We start from the raw sequence: 23,945 nt of genomic DNA on the forward strand, positions 1-23,945 counted from the left end.
GACCATGGAAATTGCCACAGGTGCCCTTCCCTGGCCCCAGGGACACCCCCACTCACCCCCACCCACTCCAGGAGGACACCTAAGGATGGGGGACCCATCCCAGGTAAGTCCGGGTGAGTATTTTTATTTTTTTACACAACACCACTCGGGGCCCTGACTTAGACAGGAGCCGCTTTACTGCTTAGAGGCAATTTCTTTGCCTCTAAACAGTGTAGCACCCTAATTTGGCACACAAGCCCCGGTCCCCCCTACGCCTCCCAGCCCTGTTAGCGTCCTTTCTAAGGACGCTAACAGGGCCTTAGCGCCATTCCATAAATATGGCGCCCCGCCGGCATCTTGGAATGGCGCAAGCCGGCGCTATACTTTTTGACGCAAACCTGCGCTAACACAGGTTTGCATTAAAAGTATAAATATGGGCCAATGTGTCTTAACACGCAGAGAGATTATTTATTTCTTGTAATGTTCAATAGAAAAATAAAACATGTGATAAGAAGGAAAATCCAGTTGTTGTTTTCATTGTTTAAGCTCTGCTGTAGCAACGCTCCCTGGCCTGCCTTTCACCATGGCTGTTGGCTCTGGATAAAGACATTATGACATCACAACAGTAATAACTTATTACAGTTGAGCAACTAGTTTTGCTTTTTTTAAGTGCGACAAGCAACATCCCAACTCGACTGTACTATGGAAATTAAAGACAGATTTTTATACAGGGATTTCAGGTTTCCATGTATTAAAGACTTTATATGTCCTTGATCTGGCTACAGAGTGCTCCGATTCACATCAGGGTCCAGCGCACCCTTTTAACAATACATAATTCATAGTGTTGGTTGTAGTTGAGCCTACAAGGAGGTGCTATCTGAGATGAGTGAGGTTCTAAGATGTGCTTTTATCATGGTGACACAAGTATACAAAGTATACAAAACAGTGATGGATGAATTTGCATAAAGCTGGGTCTACACTGAGGCGACCTGGTGTGCAAAATAACAATGGATTGGGATATGGCACAAGTAGTTAACAGTGGCTGAGATTAATTCAAGCATTCCACCCATCACTTTTTTGTATACTTTATTGTGTCACTCTAAGTGGGATGGGTATGCCCATACATGGGTCCCGTGCACACTGTATCACTGAAATCAAGCTGCTGTCCACAGATGAGTCCATAAGCATGGTGAAACTGGTCCTGATTGCCTGTGTTCTGGTTCAGGCAGGACCTGGCTTGGCATTTTGGGCTAGACTGACTGGAGCAGCTTCAATACTGATTTGTTTATAGCTGGGTCAAAACTGAGGTGCCATGGTGTGCAAAATAATGATGGATTGAGATTCAGTCTAAATAAATACCAGTCGCTGAGATTAATTCAAGCATTTCATCTGTCACTTTATTGTATACTTTAGTGTAGCAAGCATGAGGTGCTACAGAAAAGAATAACATATGCAACTCTGTGTGCTGCATGTTGCATCCATGCTTCATCCCATACGATAATACAGCCAGAATTCTTATAATATTTTTGTATTAATTTTTTAGGTATGAAAAGGCTCTTTGAAAAATGTTAGCTTGAGAATAAAAATGCAATATTGCTGGGAAGAGTATCCGCTAATGGATATCCCAGGAGGGACAGTTCCGAGATTCTGTACACTAATTATTAGCAATGTTTTAAATACAGCTCAGATTATTGACACTTAGAAACCCTGTTTGGAGAGGATGACTCTGCATAGTGCACAAGATTAATTCCCCTTCCTGAGTGCCCTGCTTTGCTTCTGGTATCCTGTCTTTTGATTGGGGTCCTGTTATCACGTTAATCTGGGAGATACATGGAGGATTCGGACTATTCTTGACATGGATAGTACTTGGACTTGTCCTGCAACCTTTAACAGAGCATCAAGTGTACTATCACTGATTGACAGTGGACTACTGTCCCCTCTACGGGTTTAGCGTATAAAATGAGAAGGGTCACGGCAACGCTTTGAGAATCTATAGTGTGGCCAAATATTTTTATCTGAGTCACTGAAGTGGAGGCCTACTAGTTCACTCATGTAAACATCCAGAGCACATGTAAAGCATGCAGATGTTTGTAGCTTGTGTGGTACATGCATGGTGTGTGGCTTTACACATGGGGGCAATGATTGTGTTCCTAGACAGTGGAAATGTACTAGTGCAGTGGTTCCCAACCTTTTGATTTCTGTGGACCCCCACTTTAACATTAATGAAACCCAGGGACCTCGACTGAATCATCATGGGAATCCGGGGACCCCTGCCTGAGTCATTACTGGAAGCTGGGGACCTAATTTGTCAATATTGGTTAATATTTTTTCATTTTCTAGGCTCTCGCGGACCCCCTGAGAAGGCTTTGCGGACCCCCAGGGGTCCTCGGACCACAGGTTGGGAACCACTGAACTAGTCCTTTTCCTGAAGCTGGAGGGGAGTGGAGGCAAGACTTTGATTTTTGATTAACCCTTTTCATTATAAAGGAGCTGCTGATTAAGATCTCTGAATGCTGCCACCTGGTGGATGGCAGGGGTGGTGTAGGGTGAATCTGAGGACTTTGTTGTGCAAGGTGTGGAAACCTCTAGGAGAGGTCTACCATTTTGTATTATCCTCATTGCTCGAAAAATCATCTCTCTCTCTATATATATATATATATATATATATATATATATATATACATATATATATATATATATATATATATATATATATATATATACCCACTGGTGGATCTGCGGATCCTGCGAAAAATTGCAAAAAAACAAACACCCATTGCATCCAACCTCATTGGTTGCTGGGACTGGCCATTGCCGCTGATTATATTTACGTATGTGCATGCAAAAAAAGACATAAAAATTCACTGAAAATAACAAAGATTGGAGGTACGTTATAGTTAGGTTCTGAATTTACTCAAACAAAACCATTGAAATTCAGCATAATAATATGGTTAACTCAAGTAATTAGGTAACTATAACTCGTGCCTTCGCCATGCACATCTAGTTACTCCACATATTACATCATTGATGACACCTTCTGTGGCATCTTGATATTATCACTGCAACATTTGCAATAACATTATTGATGAGAAAACTGTGCATGGCGAGGGCACGAGTTATAGTTACTTGAGTTAACTATAACTATAACTGCTGAATTTCAATGGTTTTGTGCAAGTAAATTCAGAACCTAACTATAAAGTCCCAGTAACCTTTGTTTTTTTAGGTGTGTATATATTTATAGATATATATATTCAGAGACCAACCTGGAAAGGCTGCTTTAAAGGAGAACCACCATAAACCATTTCTACAGCTTCTGATAGTGGATCTGAATCCCCTGTCTGCCACTTGTGTATAAAAATGGAACCCCTCTACCCTACTTGTGGTTCCAGTTCCAAGTTAGCCACCACCTTACCAGCCACAGGGAGGTGGAGTTCTTGATGGGCCTTTTCTGTCTGCAACTTGAAGGGTTGGGTGGCCGAGTCAGAAAAAGGATGGATGGATGGATGGTTGGGTGGATGGTTTAAAGGGTATATGAATGAGGGAAAGTATGGACAGTTGGAGGGATGAGTGAAAAAATGGATGTATGGATGAGTGAGAGGGTGGATGGATGGGTGGATGAATGAGTGAGTGAAAGGATTGATAGATAAGTGAAGGGGTGGATGGATGGATGGATGGCTAAGTGGATGGATGGATAGGTTTGAAGATGGATGGATAGATTTGGATATGGATGTCACGATTAACCCTGGTCTTACCGTCGATACTGGAGAGGGATGGTGAGCGGCCCTGGTTCCTGCAAGTCCTGCTCTGACCGAGGTAGGGGCGACCCCTTCCGGTAGCCACGGTGCTGTTGACAATAGTAAGCCACTACAGTCCGTGCCCTCGAGAAGGAGTCCCAGAGGAAAAACCCCAAGGGGGGAAAAAACCTCCAACAGGAACTCCCTGAAACAGAAGGTGGACACAAGGATTAGAACTCAGGATCCTGGAAATCTGGAAGACTGAAGACAGAACAAGAACGACTGGCGTCTAAAACGAAAACCAGCCGGAGCGTGACCACCACCGCTGAAGTGTTGCAATGCAATGAGAAGAAGAAATGATTCCCCTTACTTACCCCTAGACAGGAAGTGATAAAACAGGAAGAAGCAACACCACCATCTTGGCTTGGGAAGGAGCTACAGCTAAAGATAGAAAATACACCCTTGTATAAAAGGAACAGGTGCATGCAGGAAAAAAGGGAAGTGCATGGCATGCTGGGAAGGAGAAGGCATGCTTCAAAATCAAGCAGAAGGAAAAGAAAGGCCCTGAAGGCGTGTTGCAGGTGAGTAATGTTAGGGGGGAGGGCCCAGATACCCCACAGCAATGTCTGCGTCGCGCGCAGCGAGGACCGTGACCCAATTTTGGGCCTCCAGCCTCGCCGCGCCCTAATAATAGCGCGCGGACGTAGAAAAGGGCCGCTGCGGGCGCCGCATCCCTTGACCCGGACCGCGGCTTCCCCCGCGGACCAGCTGGGAGATGCCGCGGCTCCTCCCGCGGTTCGGCCGGGAGGCGCCGCGGGCCGCTGCGGCACAATAGTAGGTGTCCCCCCGAGGCCCCGGGTTTGTGAGGGAAAAGACGGAAAAAACGACGGATCAAAAGAGGGGCATGAACTGAAGGGGCATCTTCCCAGGAGCATTCACTCATAGGGTAGCCCTTCCAATGAATGAGGTATTGGAGACGACCACGGCAGACCCGAGAGTCACAGATTTCCTGGACCTCATATTCAGGCACGTTATCAATCAATTGGGGAGGAGGACAGGTGAATTGTCTGTGAAAAGGATCAGGGATGTAAGGTTTGAGTTGTGAGACATGGAATACAGGATGTATTTTCCAAGTCAGAGGCAAGCGAAGACGAACAGACACAGGATTGATTTTCTGAAGAATCAGGAATCAGGAACCTTAATATCGAGGTTTAAATTTATTTTGGGTTAGTCGGAGAGGTAAGAAATTAGAGGAAAGCCAGACCTTATCATGGATCTGATAACGCGGGGCCTCACAACGTTTCTTATCAGCCATACTTTTCATGCGTGTTTTAGTGGCTAAGAGATTTGAATGTATGACACGTTGGATACCCCGTAGTTGCTGGACATATGAAGTAATGGCAGGGAGATTGGAGGTTTCTTTCAGAGGAATAGGAAAGGCCTTTGGATGGAATCCATAGGAACAATAGAAAGGGGAGACTTTCGAGGCACTGTGTACTGAATTGTTGTAGGAGAACTCTGCAAGTGGTAAATACGTAGACCAATTACTCTGCGTAGCATTACAGAAGCTACGTAAATATTGTTCAAGGCCTTGATTCAGCTGTTCTGTTTGTCCATTCGTTTGGGGATGGAACCCTGACGATAAGGCCACCTCTATTCCTAGTGTTTTACAAAATTGTCTCCAAAACCGGGAGATGTATTGAGGACCCCGATCTGAAATAATGACTTGTGGTAGGCCATGAAGCCGAAAGATCTCCTGGATAAAGATTTGGCTTAGTTCCTTAGCCGTAGGTAGTTTTCTTAATGTCATGAAATGTGCCATTTTTGTGAAGGAATGAATTGTAACCATTATTACCCGATACCCACCCGAAGAAGGCAAAGAGCACATAAAATCAGTGGATATAGTGTGCCATGGACGAGGTGTCTTGGCTTGTGCACAGATGGGACAGGAAGATACATAGTCCTCAGTATCTGCTTTGATTGTGGGCCACCAGAAAGAGCGAAGCAGGAGTTCTTGGGTAGCCTTCATTCTGCGATGACCTGCGATGGGGGAGTCGTGGCACATACGTAGGGCTTCTGTCTGGACTATCTTAGTAGGTAGAAACAGGGCTTTCTTGTAATAATAGTATTCCTGGTCTTTATGAAGCTGTGGTCGTAGATTGTTCATTTCAGTTGTTTTAAGGTTGGAATATTCAGTCTTAACTTTGTCTAGGAATGTCTGTACTAGGCCAATGATCTTGTTATTTTCAAATAGGTTTTGTACAGGAGAATCGCTACACTCAGGGTAACGACGGGACAGGGCATCTGCCAAGATATTCTGAGAACCAGGGATATATGTGATGTAAAAATCGTATTGACTAAAAAAGAAAGCCAATGGAGCCTGCCGACTATTTTGGCACTGAAAGTTTCTCAAACACTGTAAATTCCGGTGATCCCAAAAGGTTCTTTCGATCCCATAAGAAAGTGCCTCCATTCCGTGCAAGCTGTCTTCAAGGCAAGTAGTTCTAGTAACACCGAATAGTTACGTTCGGAGTCGGATAGTATGTGTGAGAGATAGAATACAGGATGCTCTAGCCCATCATCATCATCTTGTTTTTGTAACAAGGCAGCCCTGATTGCTCTTTCTGAGGCGTCCGTGACAATGATAAACTGTTTGGTGGTGTCTGGATGCCATAGAATGGGGGCTTGAATGAAGGCCTTCTTTAGCTCTTGAAAGGCAAACTCAGCATCTTGGGTACAACAAAAACCCTTCCTTAGATTGTCCTTCTTAAGGGTTTGTGTAATATAACTGGTTCTCTGGGCAAAGTCAGCTATAAATTGTCGATAGAAATTGGCCAATCCCAAAAAACACTGAGTTTCCTTGATGGACGAGGGGGATGGCCAATCCGGAATGGCCTGAATCTTATCTGAATCCATGGCAACACCTACTTGGTTAATGCATTACCCCAAGTATTTTACCTCAGTTTGGTCAAATTCACATTTTTCTGGCTTGCAGAATAGAGGATGTTGTCTAAGTCTTTCCAATACTTGCAGTACATGTTTAGTTTGTTGTTCTGGGTGGACAGAGAATATTAGAATGTCATCCAGATAGATGACCACAGTCTGGTGTAAAAGATCAGAAAAAATAGCGTCCATGAATCTTTGAAAGATGGAGGGAGCATTGGTTAGTCCAAAAGGCATCACCCGATATTCACAATGGCCGGAAGGTGTTCTGAAGGCGGTCTTCCATTCATCACCTTCCTTTATCCTTAAAAGATGGTATGCTCCTCTAAGATCTAACTTGGTGAATTTCTTAGCCCCTCTGACGGCTTCTAAGATGTCCCTAATAAGAGGCAGAGGGTAGCGATCCTTAGTAGTAATCTTATTTAATCCTCTAAAGTCTATGCAAGGACGCAAGTCTTTCGTCTTTTTTGGTACGAAAAAGAGAGGAGCCCCTGCAGGTGAAGAGGAAGGGGCAATCAAACCACTTTGTACATTTTCCTCTAGATATTCCTTGAGGATCTTTTTCTCAGGCTCGGTTAGAGAATACATTCGCCCAAAAGGAACCACGGCATCTGGTTCCAAAGGAATGGCGCAATCGTATTCTCTATGGGGTGGCAGTTCTGGTCTTTCTGGTTTCTGGAATACATCGGCATATTCTAGATAATGTCTGGGTACTCCTTGTAGGACGTTAATGGAACATCCCACCTTAGGTGGTGTGAGTAAGAGACTTTTCGGGGACCAATAGTTTCCTGCTAAATAACAATGATGTTGGCAAAAGTGGGAGGAAAGAGAAATGGTTCTAGTTTCCCAATTAATGTAGGGATTATGCTGAGTTAGCCATGGAATTCCCAGGATCATTAAGTGATGCGGTGAGGATATTAAGTCGAAGGAAATGTTTTCTTGATGTTTCCCGAACTGCAGACATAAGGTAGGAGTGGTATGTCGGACAGGTCCCGAGGCTAGGAGTGAACCATCCACCGTGTGGACTTGTTCTGGTACTTCCTTAGGTATTTGCAGAATCTGACTTTCCATGGCCCAGGTCTCGTCTAGATAGATACCACTTGCTCCACAATCCAGCAAGGCCAGTGCTCTTTCTTCACGGCCGTCTGCTAAGTGTAAGGTAACAGGTAGGAGGAAAAGAGCAGTTACTTCTTCCCTTGAGGAACAGATGGAAGGTATCTCGGAATATCCCGTCCTCATCCTTCTCACAGAGGACAGGAGTTTGCGTTTCCCAAGGGCTTGGCTGGGCGGACGGGACAGGTACGAAGTAGATGAGCAGCACCACAATAAAGGCAGAGTCCTTTTCTTCGCCTGTTTTCCCGCTCACCAGGTGATAATGGCCCTAGTGCCATTTCAATTTGCATAGGCTCTTCATCAGTAGTACCTTTAGGTTCAGCATGAGTCTCCTCAGAGCGATGAGGAAGGGTGTGGGACGTCATCGAGTGTGATGGTATACGACTTTTTCTTCTACACCCTTCGCTCATTTAAACGATATTCTATTGCAAGGGTCTGATCCATTAAACCCTTGAGGTTCTCCACTCTGGTGGAGTGCACTAGTTCGTCTTTGATGTCATCCCTGAGACCCCTGCGAAACAGGGTCACCAAAGTACGCTCCACCCAAGTAGTTTCAGCTGCCAACTGTCTGAATCGTGTGATGTATTGTAGGACGTCCTGATTTCCTTGTTGAATATCGCATAGAGCTTCTTCTGCTGAAGACTCCAGTCCAGGATGCTCAAACATTTGTTTAAAGGCAGCGACAAAGCTTGAATAATTAGACAGGCTGGGGTCGTTGCCTGTCACCAAAGGGGTTGCCCAGGCCAAGGCTGGCTCAGATAGAGCGCTGATCAAATATCCAACCTTGGTCTTGTCTTGCATGAACTGTGAAGGACGGAATGCGAAGTAGACTGTCAAGGCATCCAGGAACTCTCGCAATTTGTTAGGGTCCCCAGAGAAGCGAGGTGTGGTTGCAGAGACAGTAGGAACATCTGTGGCTCTAGAGGCTAAGGCTTGTCGGAAAGCCGTATTTTCGGTACGTAGCTGTTGGAGTTCTTGGGCCTGTTGTTGGATCGTCAGGAGCAAGGATTGACTTGTTGGTTCTGTACTCATCACGGGATTCTCCATGGTTCCGGTCAGCGACTGGAGTTTTGGGCGTTGCAATCTGTCACGATTCACCCTGGTCTTACCGTCGATACTGGAGAGGGATGGTGAGCGGCCCCGGTTCCTGCAAGTCCTGCTCTGATCGAGGTAGGGGTGACCCCTTCCGGTAGCCACGGTGGTGTTGACAATAGTAAGCCACTTCAGTCCGTGCCCTCGAGAAGGAGTCCCAGAGGAAAAACCCCAAAGGGGGAAAAAACCTCCAACAGGAACTCCCTGAAACAGAAGGAGGACACAAGGATTAGAACTCAGGATCCTGGAAATCTGGAAGACTGAAGACAGAACAAGAACGACTGGCATCTCAAACGAAAACCAGCCAGAGCGTGACCACCACCGCTGAAGTGTTGCAACGCAATGAGAAGAAGAAATGATTCCCCTTATGTACCCCTAGCCATCTTGGCTTGGGAAGGTGCTATAGCTAAAGATAGAAAATATACCCTTGTATAAAAGGAACAGGTGCATGCAGGGAAGAAGGGAAGTGCATGGCATGCTGGGAAGGAGAAGGCATGCTTCAAAATCAAGGAGAAGGAAAAGAAAGGCCCTGAAGGCGTGTTGCAGGTGAGTAATGTTAGGGGGGAGGGCCCAAATACCCCACAGCAATGTCTGCGTCGCGCGCTGTGCGCGGCGAGGACCGTGACCCAATTTTGGGCCTCCTGCCTCGCTGCGCCCTGATAATAGCGCGCGGCCGGAGAAAAGACCCGCCGCGGGCGCCGCAACCCTTGACCCGGACCGCTGCTCCTCCCACGGTTCGGCCGGGAGGCACCGCGGGCCGCTGCGGCGCAACAATGGATGGCCCGACAGATGTACTGACAGATGGAATAGTGAATGACTAATTAATGGATGAAATAATGAATTGTTGACAGAATGTAAAGATGAACTGCTAGATAGTATCAGGTGAAAGGAAGAATAAAAGGATGAAGGGATAGCTGCTTGGAAAGAAAACACAAAACACCTATTTTGGTGGGAGGGAGGAGGTTGCAATCACTTGGTTTGCTTGATTGTTGCCATAAGAGATTTGTTTGAAATTGAGAGTATTTTAATTTCCTGGCTACTCCTTTGCAGAGGATTACTCGGCAACCAGGGTGGTGTCTACCATACAGCCAGTCTCCAGAGGCTGGGAACATCCCCTGATGTCTGGATCTCTTTATGGAGGAGCAGTATACCTGTCCTGAAGCACCTAGAAGCCTGCCTTACTGCTTGCTGAAAGATGCCAACCATCTAGGAGGAGAAACTATCCAGGGCGGATTGAGGAGCAGAGTCTCCCTTGTGTCTTTGGGGCACCCAGAAAGGAAGACTGAAAGAGATCGACCTGAAGGACACAGGTGTCAGAGTACCCTCAGACTCGCTGTAGCAGTTCCAGGCAGGACCTGTAACTCTGCAACAGCATGATTGCTGAGGCCCAGTTGGGGTTGTAATTGCATGTTCTGAATGGCTGTGCAAGGTCACAACTGCCGAAGCTGTGATCAGCCTGTGAAAGACCTCAACTGCTGAAAATGACATGTGTGAGGCTGCAACAATCCAACTGTGATCAGCCCATTTGGGGCTGCAACTGCTAAGGCTTTCACTGGACCATAGGGGGCTACAACTGTCCGAGGTCTGATCATCTCCTGCAGAGCTGCAATTGTTAAAGAGGTGTCCGGTATATGTGGGCCAAAATCAACCAAATTCCTGATCAGCCTTATGGGGCTGTATCTGCTAAGTGTTGCGAGCCCCTGTAAGGGTCTTTGTCAAGGCTTTGTCAAGGACCTGCCAGCCCTGAAAAGAGCAAATCACCACACCTGGGTCCATAACTCTTACTATTAATCTGGACTGTGGTCTCCTGTTCCTGAACATGAAAGGATATGGATCATGGGTACGGCTGAATGCTGCTCCAGCAACTGAAGCGAGAGGTGCTTAAAGACTCATAGCCAAAGTACCACCACTGGGTTGGAGTGCACAGGTATTCTTGAGAATCTGAGCACAAGACCAATCTTTGAGGATTGATCCCTCTCGAGAGTGGAAAGACACTAAAAGAGACTTACCACACACACTGTTTGAGGGTGATATATGCACCCGGCCCAGATTCACTCTACTACTTCAACTCCATATAACTAGAGATGAACATCCCAGAACCGGGGAAATAGCCTGCCAATGGGAGTGACAGCATGGGAGAGAGACGGGTGCAATATCTGCCACAATAGTGCCAATAGACTAAATTATTTCAGTCCTTATTAGTGTGTAGTACTGAGTACCATTTTGTAGTAAAGTACCTTCTTTCTTGAAAAGCTAAGCACTGGGTTGGGCATCAGCTTATTGAATAGCTGATTGAATGTTGAGCTCTGAGCTTCAACACCACCAAACTACACCTCTGAAAAACCTGTGACTACTTGCCATTGCTACCACTGAGAATCAATTGAAGAAAGGTTGCACTTGGGTCAGTTGTCAGAGCTACAGTAGGATATAACACAAGATGTCAGAGTCAATTGTCTTCAACCCTTACAGGTGAGGTACACTAGCTCCTGCTTGCCATGCAGTTCCTTAAAAAGGGTTTGGTAATTTGTGGCGATCAATGTGAGATCATGCAAAAGCCAGTTCCAGTTTGTACACAGCAGTATTGGCACAGTACTATGGCAGAAACAAGGTTGGTTTGGGTAGATATAAGCATTGTATCTTTAGATCAGTTGCAGTGGGTCAGTGTTTGGATAAAGGGTGGATGACTCCCAGGAACAAAGACGGAGTTTCATTAAGCAATAGTTAGATAAACTGGGACGCAAGGAGGAAACTGTCATGCATTCATGAGGCGATACCATTATAGGAAACCAGAGAGGGACTACTGTATCAGGCTCTCTCTGTCTCTTAGGACATATTTTCCCCAGACACACCCCATGCATCCCTAAAATCTGATTTCCAGTTTTCCCCAAGGCAATTGTACCCTGATTTCAAGTGTATTGCTGTCACCAACTCCAGGAGTTATTCCCTTGGGTGGGTTAAGTCTACTGAGACCCTGAACTTACAAATGACTCTCCACGATATTAAGGCTGATGAAGAGGAGAAATTCATGGAGTTCAAGATGAAGACGCCATGCTTAGCTGCCAGGAGCAAGCGGAAGGAAGGTGGGAGTGATAGAAGGAATGGGCCAGTGAACAAAGAAAAAAGAAGCAAGGAGAGGGAAATGGAAAGGCAATGAAAGGAGAGAAAATTGAAGTGAGTGAGGCAATAGCCTTGGAGAAACAGAAGCTCAGGATGACAGGAGAGACAGGCACATCTGGGAGAAAGGATTCCAACTCAAACTCTACCAGAGTACCTGCCAAGATTAAAAAAGAGCTTGTAAGCATGGAGGGCCAGGATATCGTTGCTGGTTTGTGAGATATTAGGTTGTTTATAGAGCACAGGTTTTACAAGATGTGTCTATGGCAGCCCCTTTAATAAGATGTTTGCCCTAGAAGGAAAGGAAGGCTCTGTGAGAATGCCTCTTAGCTGAGCAAATGAACTGTGAGCTGATGAAGGAAGCTTCAATCAGACAGTTTAGCTGAAGTCAGCCCAGTACTTTGAGTGGTTTAGCGTAGGCAAGAAAGCAGATGCTATTCTGTTTAAAACATGGATTCAGGAGCTGTTGTGTGATTGGAATGAGTGGTTGAGAGGAAAGGTGGGCGAAGATTTTCCTGTCCTTAACCAATTGATGGTGACAAAGTGGCTCAAGGAGCAGTACTCTACCCCACTTACAATACCTGTCAGACTTGACAGAAAAAGTATCTAGAGAAATTTGCAATGTTAGCTGACAAGCGACTGGCAAAAAATGTTAACAAGGGCTGGAGCAGCACGGTTCTTGATCAAAGGGAGAGAGAAATTATCTACAGACTGACTACAAACACGAAGGTAGGGGGCCTAGTCAAAGCTCAATGGTGCAAGGGAGGACACAAGCAGAAAGGGGATTGGGACCAACCTAGGAACACAAGGTGAATTGTGGACAGGAATATTCCTGTATGTTCAAGGGGAAATCAATGATGTCATTTCAGAATCAGCAATATTGTGCAACAAAAATATTGTGATAAAAATAATGATACAAAAATATTGTTTTCCTATACTCATAATGATAAGTAGAAAAATAATGACAAAAATAACGCTTCACACTTATATCGTTAAAACACACAAAAATATTGATACATTATAAATATGTATAGTTTAAAGGAGTAAATCTTAAACATTTTACTATATACCATTAATAATATAATGTTAGTTAAATAAATCCTACTAATTTTTAATACTAAACGAAAAATATATATTTATCTAAAACACATTCACATATGTGTAAGTCTATATATATATATATATATATATATATATACATAATTATGTATTTTCTTCCATGCAATTGCTCACAAAAAAGCTCCAAGTGGCCCAGGAGGGGTGGTGCAGCAAAAAATACCGGCAGAGCGCTCCGGTTAATCTCTTCCTAATCATAAAATCAATATATATTAGCAGCACTCTCAGGAGGTCAAAAGAGAAAAAGGTTTATTCAACACAACGCGTTTCGGGTGACTAGCAGCCTTGGTCACGTGCATAATCCAACCAATACAAACAACATTATATACCTGGTGATCATGGTCATAGAAATAGGACTTCATTATATATTCTCGAACATTGCTATTATTCTTTTCTTGTAAGTTACAATTATATAATCATAATTAACCTGTTGCACTACGAAGGGAAATATCATACTGTACAACCAAAAAATTTATTTCAATGTCATCCATATACATCAATTACATATCAATAAATATGATATAAAATTATAAATAGGTTTATAAGTAAATATAGATGACTTTAAAATATCATAAATTGTACATTCCTATATCAGTAGACAATACCAATAAAATATATAAATATAGATAAATAGTTGTATAAATATAGATATTTAAATAGTCATGTGCCATATATGTACCCAAAACATAGACAAGGCTCCAAATCGAATATATAATTTAAGTTATTTACAATAAATCATTTGTCATAAATGTATTTGGAACCAATGTCAAAATTCAAATAACGGATTCATATGTACCAAGAATCTGTCTATTAGATATCATATACATCATACAGTAATTGAGTGTTTCCTTTCAGACAACGATATAATTCTTCCTTTTCAAATCTCTTTGTTGTACATATCAATAAAAATAATACTTCCTATTACTTCTATGACTCCAATACCTATCACCTTGTGAGGAAAGAGCACTAATCAACAGTGAATACACAAATCTGGAATCTGGCCGGACCCCATCATTCTGAAAAAAAAACCATAAATATAAAAGACACATTATACTCTACAAATTATAAGAAGACTTACTCAAAGAATAAATTTAGAGGAAATAGCAATTAATTAAAACTAGAATCAAATAAGCTTGTTAATCATAGCATAACTGCCTTAAGATCATGCCTTCAAGGAACACAAATTAAATACGTGGATTAAATGTATGTAATACTATCTCATACTAATTATCTCAGGTGTCCAATAGGTGAGTACTCAATTCTTCACCAATATTTAATCCCTTCGGTACTTTAGTTTCTAGGTCAACAATATATCTAGATTCTTTTTTTCTTAACATCAACTCTCTATTTCCACCTCTATGATGTGATACTACATGTTCAATACCATAGTAAGATAACATTGTGGAATCGGAGTTGTGTTTTTCCTGAAAGTGCCTCGCTACAGGATAGTGGGAATCCCTTGTTGTGATAGCACGCATATGTTCTAAAATGCGTTTTTTTACAGCATGTTTCGTACTACCCACTTACCTAAGATGGCAAGGACATTCCAATACATATATGGTGAATGGAGTACTGCATGTTATAAACTGCTTGATTTGTCTGTTTACTCCTGATTTGCTCATAGGGTACTCATTCTTCACCACACTGTTGCGACAAGCTTTACAATGACCGCAGGGGAAGAAACCCTGTAAATTATGTTCTTTTATTTGAGCGATAGATGTTATATCATTAGATCTCAATCTGTCATGGAGATTACGGCCTCTTCTAAAAGTAATTAGGGGCCCCCTCTGTAATTCCTTACCAATAACAGTATCACTTTTCAGAATACTCCAATGTTTGGAAAAGATCTTTTTAATCTGTGCTGTATCTTCATTGTAGGTTAGAATCAATCTAATATCATCGCCCTTCTCATTTTCTCTTTTTTCAGTATTATCAAAGAGAGTGTGTACTCTTTCAACTTTCTTAACCTTGTCTGTAGCCTTTCTGATTACCCACTCCGGGTAACCTCTTTGTTTAAACCTTCTAATCATATCTTTCTGTTCTCTCTCAAAGATCTCTTCTGTATTACAGATTCTTTTCGCTCTTAATAGTTCACCATAGGGAATACTCCATTTAAGTTTTTCCGGATGTCCACTAGTAGCATGCAATAGGCTATTGCCTGCTGTAGCTTTACGGAAAAGTTCAGTGTGGATCATCCTATCCTTGATCTTAATCCTTGTATCTAAGAAATCAATCGAAGAGTAACTGATATCATATGTCAATTTGATATTATAATCATTCTTATTAAGTTTCTCAATGAAGCATTTGGCGTCATTCTCAGAGCCTTTCCAAATTATAAAAAGATCATCGATATATCTTAACCATAATATAGCCTGATTGATTTCTGGATATTTTTCTTCATCTTTGAAGATTTCTTCTTCCCATGGACCCATGAATAGGCAGGCAAAACTGGGCGCAAAGCAAGTTCCCATTGCAGTTCTGAGTATCTGTTTATATAGCATGCCATTGAATAAAAAAATATTGTTCGTCAGACAGTATCTTATCATCTCTATTAGCATGTCAGTATGTGCCAGATACCTTAGTGATCTTGTCTGCAAAAAATGTTTACAAGCTTGTATGCCCATCTCATGATCGATAATCGTATATAATGAGTTCACATCTAAAGTGACCAATAAAAAGTCATCTTCCCAGACAATGCCTTCCAATTTGCCTAAAAAATCTTTAGTATCACGAACGTAAGAGGGCAAATTCATAATAAATTCTCTCAAGAAAAAATCTACATATTTGGACACATTTTCCAATGCATTCCCACAGGAGGAGACAATTGGTCTCCCAGGAGGATTCTCTCTGTCTTTATGAATTTTGGGGAGAATGTATAGGATAGGTAACTTAGGGTAATCCTTTTTCAAGAAACAATATTCTTCCCACAGTAAGAGGCCCTTGTCTTTCTAATTATGTATATATATATATATATATATATATATATCATAAAACATAACACAATTATTAAATATATATATATTACATTATATTAGTATTTTTATATTTATTTAAATGAACTACTATAAAAAGAGAATTTATAAAATAGTAATAAGAAATATATTTAAACAATATTAGGAAATGTATTCAAGTTTGTGAATAATATATACACTATTCGCACTCCAGTTTCTACAACAGTAGGGAAAGAGTGGGACTTCGAGAGGGGTAAATTTACTATTCCCACTCTAATCTCTGCAACAGCAAGGAAATCGTTGGACTTCAGATGTGCTAAATTTACTATTCGCACTTCAGTCAGCGCAACAGTAGGGAAAGTGTTGGAATTCAAAGGGGTTAAATTTACTATTCCCAATCCAATCTGTGCAACAGTCGGGAAAGTGTTGGAATTCAAAGGGGTTAAATTTACTATTCCCAATCCAATCTGTGCAACAGTGGGGAAAGTGTTGGACTTTGGAGGGGTTAATATTACTTTTCCCACTCCAGTCCAACGAACAGTAGGGAAAGTGTTGGACTTCGGAGAGGAAAAATTTACTAGTCCCACTCCCATCTGTGCAACAGTCAGAAAAACGCTGGACTTGGGAGGGGTCGAAATTACTATTCCCACTGCAATCTGTGCAACAGTAGGGAAGCATAGGACTTCGGAGAGGTTATAATTACTATTCCTACTCCAGTCTGTGCAACAGGAGTGAAAGTGTTGGACTTCGGAGGAGTAAATTGAACTTTTCCCACTCCAGTCTGTACAACTGTAGGGAAAGCACTGGAGTAAAGAGGGGTAAGATTTACTATTCTCAATCAAATCAAAGCAACAGTAGGTAAACTACTTCCCTTCAACAACACTAACTATTTGCATACCCGTAATTATTTAGAAGAAATGTAACATTCTTAATATGAATGTTATTGCTCAACATAATATATATGTAAATATATACTCACATATATATAAAATAAAATAAATAAATTAACCAATTTATAAAATTAATAAACAATGTAATAATTAATTTTCAATTTAAAAATAATGGTTAGTCAATTATTACCTAACTACCTCGTCACCCTATTCACCTGCAAGCCTACCAACCCATAACTAAAATAAAAAGGTATAACACAACTTACATAATTGATTTGCAATTATTAAATAACTAATTAACAATTATCAATTATAATTAATTGCTTAATTAACTTCCCACCCAACAATTCTACATCCCCAGCAGTCCACGCCTAAAATATAACTAATATATATAATTAGTACACAATTGACATAATTATGAATTATTTACATATTTAATCATACAATAATAAATATTATTTATTAAATATTACTTAATTAACTTCCCACCCTATACCCCTATAAACCTAGCAGCCCACAACTAAAATATAACTAAAATAATTCAGTATTACATTGTGTATGTAAGTAATAATCACTCTGATATTTAATAATATATTAAAATGTATTATTAAACATTAATTACCTAACAAACTTCTTACCCATACCACTACAAACCCAGGAACCAGCTCCAAAACCTTAACTAAAATAAATGATTAAACTTTTTTCATAATTAATAATCAATTAAGTAAATCATAATACAATAAAAAGTAATTGTTAATTATTACCTAATTAATGTCCCGCCCTATACCCTACAAACCCACCAAGCCACACCTAAAATTAAATTAAATGATCATTACATAATTTACCCAATTAGTGATTGATTAAATGATTAATAATAAATTTAAAATTAATTGAAAATTAATTATTACCTAATTAACGTCCCAACATATACCACTACAAACATAGAAACACACATCTAAAATATAGTTTATTAAATTAGTATTACATAATATAAATAATTAATAATAATCACATAGTTACTTAAAAATTATGAATTAATGAATACATAATTTTTACTTAACTTCCCACCCTATCCCCCCACAAACCGGAGATCCATCTATGACTCTATAAATTACTGTCAACAATTAAATTAAAAATTACAAACCACTTAAAATTACAAACTATCTTTAAAAAATAAATAACAAGTATACAAACAATATTATCATATAAAATTATCTGAACTAAAAAACATTAAAATAGTTAAAAAACGATATTCTTCACAACTATACTATTGAAAACAATATTAACAACAACGATATTCTTGTTAACGATATCACCTACCTGAAAAAATAATATTTTTGACAACAATAACTGCATAACAATAGTTCTCTATCACAATATATTTTCTAATGTTTCTGTGATCAGATATTGAAAATTTGATATATTGTCCAAATGATCTCAAGAGAATTACTTTTTATGTGTCTCAAGTGCGGACATTACAACAGCGATTGTCAGATCCTGTAAAGCCTGCACTCATGGTACCAATTGTGTTGGCTAAAGGTGAAGGGAACTGGAGAGCCCTGTTGCACTCAACCTAGTAGCAATGTACATTTGGAAAAAGGACCAAGATGCTCTTGAGCACAATCATCCAAATACTATGGGATTTGTGTTGGAAGCTAGTGTCAATGTGAGGAAGGTTCCTGTTCTGAGAGACATAGGAGCTTACAGGACTTTGGCTGAGAGGAGGTATCTCAAACCCAAGGAGAATATTCCTAGTGCCAATGGCACAGGTTTTAAGCCAGTGGGGAAGGGTTGGAGTACCGGACTGCCTGGGTTGAAGAAAAAATCAATGGCAAGTTGAGCATGGTTGATATAGGGGTGAGAAAGAAGCAAGGTGCTGGATGTCACTTGGGCAATGATTTAATTGTCCCTGGTTTAGGTCCAGGACTAGAAGCCTATATGGAATGGATCATGTCAGCTTTATTGACCAGGACACAGTCTGCACACCAGTTTTAAGAGGAGGCTGGGACTATCTCATATTTGCCTAGACTAGTACAAGGTACTACACAGATTAGGATAGGCTCTGATAGGGCAAAGGCTGTGGCATCAATCACCCCTGTTCTAGACTGAGTGGAGAATGAGATACTAAAGGCGGGCCAGGTATTTGAATCTCAGTTACTTACACAGCTGCAAGTGTTATTAGCTGCAAGAGAACCTACTAAGGAGGAATTCTATTCCGTGTGTCCTATGATTTTTGGAATTTAGAAGGTAGCCCGGGAAGAGGTGAGAAAGGAGTGCTTGGGACACACTATAGTGATTGGCAGGTTGCGCTGTTTTATAGAGAGCCTGTGAATTCTGAGTCATGAACTAGCGCAAGGCTTGTGGTGCCATTAATGAAAGGAATTTCCTTTTGTCTCTGGCCCAAGTAGTGCCCTTGGCAGGACACTTTTCCATTAGAAGGTCTACTGATAAGTTGAACCCTCAGTTCAACCTGAACACTGAAGCTCGAACACTACCGTTAATGGAAACACACACACACAAAACCATTAAGTGGAAAAAGTCACTTTTTAGCCTTTTCCTCACCAGAGAGAGTGAAGGAATTAAACAAAGAGAAGGTGGTAGCTGATTTGATTCCTTAACAGAAAGCACAGAAAACGATCTTCCACTTAGTCTACTTCTTTTCAAATGAGGAATGCGTAAATTTGTTGTTGAGTAGTATGACTTGTAATGCACGTTTTAAAAAATGCAGAGGTTGATCCATGTATACACTTATGGATATTGCACAATACTTTGAAGGTAATCCTTTTGCTAACCAGAAGCCTGTGGAGGAGTCTCACAGATAGCGGAGAGGCTTTAGAAAATCTTGCAAACTGCATTATAGTCCATGCTGCTTGATATTGCTTTTAGTAGCTTTTATATTTGCTATTTTGATATGCCAAAATGTAAAACAGTAGAATAACCTAGTTTAGAGTCTATGGTAGCTGCAATCACTGTCCTTCTGGTATCTTTTGACAGCAATCGAAGAATAGGTTTCTGAGATTTAAGGCTGTTGAACCAAGAGGATACCACTAAGGAAAACTGAGAAACAAATTTGAGAGATACAATCAAGTCTGAAACTGTGACTCAACTACACACAGGTTGTGAATGTGATGCTAAGTTTAAAAGCTGTGGGATATGAGACTTGGTCTATGGATCTCTGCCCACCAAGAGACCTCAGTTTTTCCTATATCTACTTTTAACTAGCTTCTGTCAAGTCATACTTTAATTAATTGTAGACAACAAAGGAGATGTTTAGATATATATTCATCTCCATTAGGCTTCAACATAAACTGGATGTCATCCACAATTGACTAAAAGGAACACTCAAATCTTTCTAAATAGAACAAAAAGAGCTAATATAAAGATTTAAAAAGACAGGAAAAAGGCTTGAACATTTGGGAACACCCGTATATAAATCAGAGACAAACAGATGGAGAATAACTTCTTGAGTATGATGTGTCAGAAATTATGTAAGCCAGTTTAGAGCATTATGGCAAATGCCTTGACCGGCCACTCTTGCTAAGAGGATTGCTTGATCGACTGCATCAAAGGCTGTGACAAGTCAAATAATATCAGGACACATGTAGAATGGCTACCAGCAGCCTTCGGAAGGCCATTGTCTGACCATTATTGCAGGTTCTGTGTTTCTGTTAGCATGGAAACCGACCTGGGAGATGTTTAAAAAAACAGCATCTTTGAGAAGCGACAATGCTTTCCATGATTTTAGCCCATGCTGCCATCAGAAAAGTGATAGAACGATAATTTTGAAGATATGAATGATTACATTTGGGGTTCCATGTTATGTTATGGTATATTAATTTTTAAAGCACATGGCTGCCCTAAAACAGGGCTTTCCACTGCTGGCCTGCTACTATAGGGAAAGCCCAGAAGCCTAAGAGAGGCCTATGCTACAACAAAACAGATCTTGAACTGCTTTGAAAGAAGAGATGATTGGAAATTTTACCTAGATGGGTTGGCAAGTTGTTCTAAAGGACTGGAGCTATCATTCGGAAAGAGCGTCCTTCCTTCCTAGGCAGACTGATGTGAGGATCCACCCACAAATTCACATCAGCCAATTGAAGAGACCTGGTTGGTTTGTACAGTTGAAGCAAGGATGGCAAGCTGAAAGTACCCTGCTTTCTCATAATGATATGGTTTATGCACAGAGCTTAAACTGAATGTGTTGCTCCATCGGATTCCAGTTCAATTTACATAGTAACGTAGAGACTGAAAATAATTTTGGCAGGTGGAAAAGTAATTTCCCCCGCGCTCTGAACAATTTGCAGCCTGTTTTTCACATGCCTGGGGGAACCCAAATACAAAATCTTACAATAATCCAGGTGAGCGGTGATTAAAGACTGGCTGGCCATCCTCCAAACAGGGGGTTTAAAAAAGCTGATGATAGTTTTGAGCCTTTTGTGGGTGCCAAAGCATACTGCAGACAATGCATTGATGATTGAATTAAAAGATAGCAAGTTGTCAAACCAGATCCCCAGATTTTTTACAACAGATTTGGGATTGGGAGGAGAACCTAACACATTAGACCACCAGTGATCTCCTCTTTCCTGTGAATGTTTACCTAACAGGAGAATCTCTATTTTATTGTTATTTAGAATCAAGCAATTAACATGTATCCAGTCAGTTACTGCAGCTGTACAGTTCTGAAAATTGGCAGTGTCATCTGCAGACCCCACAGACAAAGATCCAATAAGCTGGGTGTCATCTGCGTTCAATACCAGAGAAATTCTGAAAGATATCACCATATTAGTCAACAGCTTTATATAAATGTTAAACAGCGTGGGACTTAGGGTGGAGCCCTGAGGGACCACATACTCAAAGGATCACTTAGTGGATGAAAAGGGGGAAACCTGAAATTTTTAAACTATTAAAAAAAGAAGCAAACAAGGCCCAAGTCTTGCCCTGATTACCAATCTTATGCACTCGCCATAGAAGCACCTTGTGAGACACCGTATCAAAAGCAGCTCCTAAGTCCAATAGAATTAGCTCTGCTGAACCTCTTTCATCAGCGGTTTGTCTCAAAGCCTCAGTCACGCTAAGAAGAGCAGATTCAGTACTGCGAGTGGGTCTAAATCCTTTCTGCGAAGGGTATAGCAGCTGATTCTTCTCTAAAAAGTCCATCAAGAAATTGTTCACATGTTTCTCCACCACTTTGGCAAGAAGAGGAAGGAGAGAGATGATCAGTAATTTTCCAGCAAAGGTGGGTCTAATGTGGATTGTTTTTAAAATGAAGAATTTTTTTTGTGTGCTTCCCTGCAGCGGGCACTACAGTTGAGGACAAGGAGAGACTGGCTAGGCTTACAAATGCAGGAGTAAGAATCGCCTGTACTTCAAGCACCAGAGATGGTTTGAGGGGATCTTTGGGGGATCCAGAACCTATTTTAATCAACAAGGAATTAAAGGAGATGCCATCTAACAATTCAAACTCCTCCACACCGACCCCCTGCAACAACCATGATGGTCTAAATATGCCTTGTTGAAGCGGACTAGAGACCATTCCAATTTTTAAAGACAGTGTAATATTTTTATAAAAGACCATCTTGACGGAAAAAATATTTTGATGTAGCAGATGTACCTGGATGAGATCTAAAGGAGATCATGACTTACATTTGTAAATAAATACGTTAACATCTTCTAACGAAGGATAGCAGAACTATTATAGGCAAGGCATATTAGTCCTGGTATGAACAGATGCCTGGGCAGGTAGTTCAGGCTCTGAGGAAGTTTTATAGATGTCTTGTTGTGATATAGAAATTGTAATGTTAATCATTTTTCTTAAAAAAGGATTCTAGTTCAGCACAAAAGGATTGTGAAACACATTCAGAGGAAAAGAAAATAGAAGAAAAGATAGTTCCTCAACACTTCTGAAGAGATCTTGTTGTTTACTATTGGATTCAATAATCCATGTGGTATAATATAATTTCTGTGTGGCATGGATGTCCTTTTTGTATGTTAATAACTTGTCCTCGTAAATTGATTTTGATTGGTGTTTATAATGGAGTCTCTATTTTCGTTATGTCTGTCTGGTTTGGGGTTTGAGAGGTCTTAACCCTTTAGAACACCAAAGTGCTTCTTAGCGCTGTTTTCTGGTTGTAATTAGATCTACAGCGGTAATTTCATCTGAAACAGCTACAGCCCACCTAAGATAATGTGAATATCCTATTTCTGGAGCTGAAGTCATTGGGGGATCAACACATGAGTCAATTAGATCCTGTTGATCTATTTTCTTCCATAGTCTAAACCAGTTTAGTTGGTTTGCATTGCATCTGACACTATTTGGATTGTAAAGAACTAGAGTTATAAAAACAAATGGTATGACCAGTTCTGGGGAATAACTTCAACAGAATTAACCTGGTTACTGGATGGCCAAACTGGGTCTATAATGTGACAGCTGAGGTGGGTGTGGAAATTTGTTATCCAAGTCGTATTATAATTCATTAATGTGAGTCAGAGGGATAAAAGATACAGAGTCACTGGTGTCATCAAAATGAAAATTAAAATCCCTTAGTACAAAAGTGTGAGTGTGTACTGCGCACAACCAAGACTAATTGTGCAAATTCAGATGTAAAAGAAGAGTTATTCCCAGCGAAGGATTATAGTAGAATAACTAAGGAAAATTTAATCTTAACTGTAAAGTTTGTCACTAGTGCAATGTTAAAATTGTAGCATTTGGTCAGTCTGATGCCAGTTTTAAATACAATTGAGATTTCACTTCCACGCTCTGAGGAGGGTCTGTCATATTGGGCAAATGAATACTGAATCGGAATAAACAGGAGGATACTGGCTTCTATGTCTTCACTCAGCCACTTCTCTGAAATTTCCAAAAAATGTAAATTATATGAGTGAATTGCATTATGGGTTTCTATAGAATGTTTTGCTCAAGAACGCTCAGAAATATAACCCACTTTCAGCAGAGGTGGTTCCAGGGCTTAATTTGCAAATAAAAAGGTGCCAGTGTCCAAGCCCTCCTCTTAAAC

This window comes from Pleurodeles waltl, chromosome 9 (genome assembly GCF_031143425.1).
Source record: "Pleurodeles waltl isolate 20211129_DDA chromosome 9, aPleWal1.hap1.20221129, whole genome shotgun sequence".
In the NCBI taxonomy this organism is placed as follows: Eukaryota; Metazoa; Chordata; class Amphibia; order Caudata; family Salamandridae; genus Pleurodeles; species Pleurodeles waltl.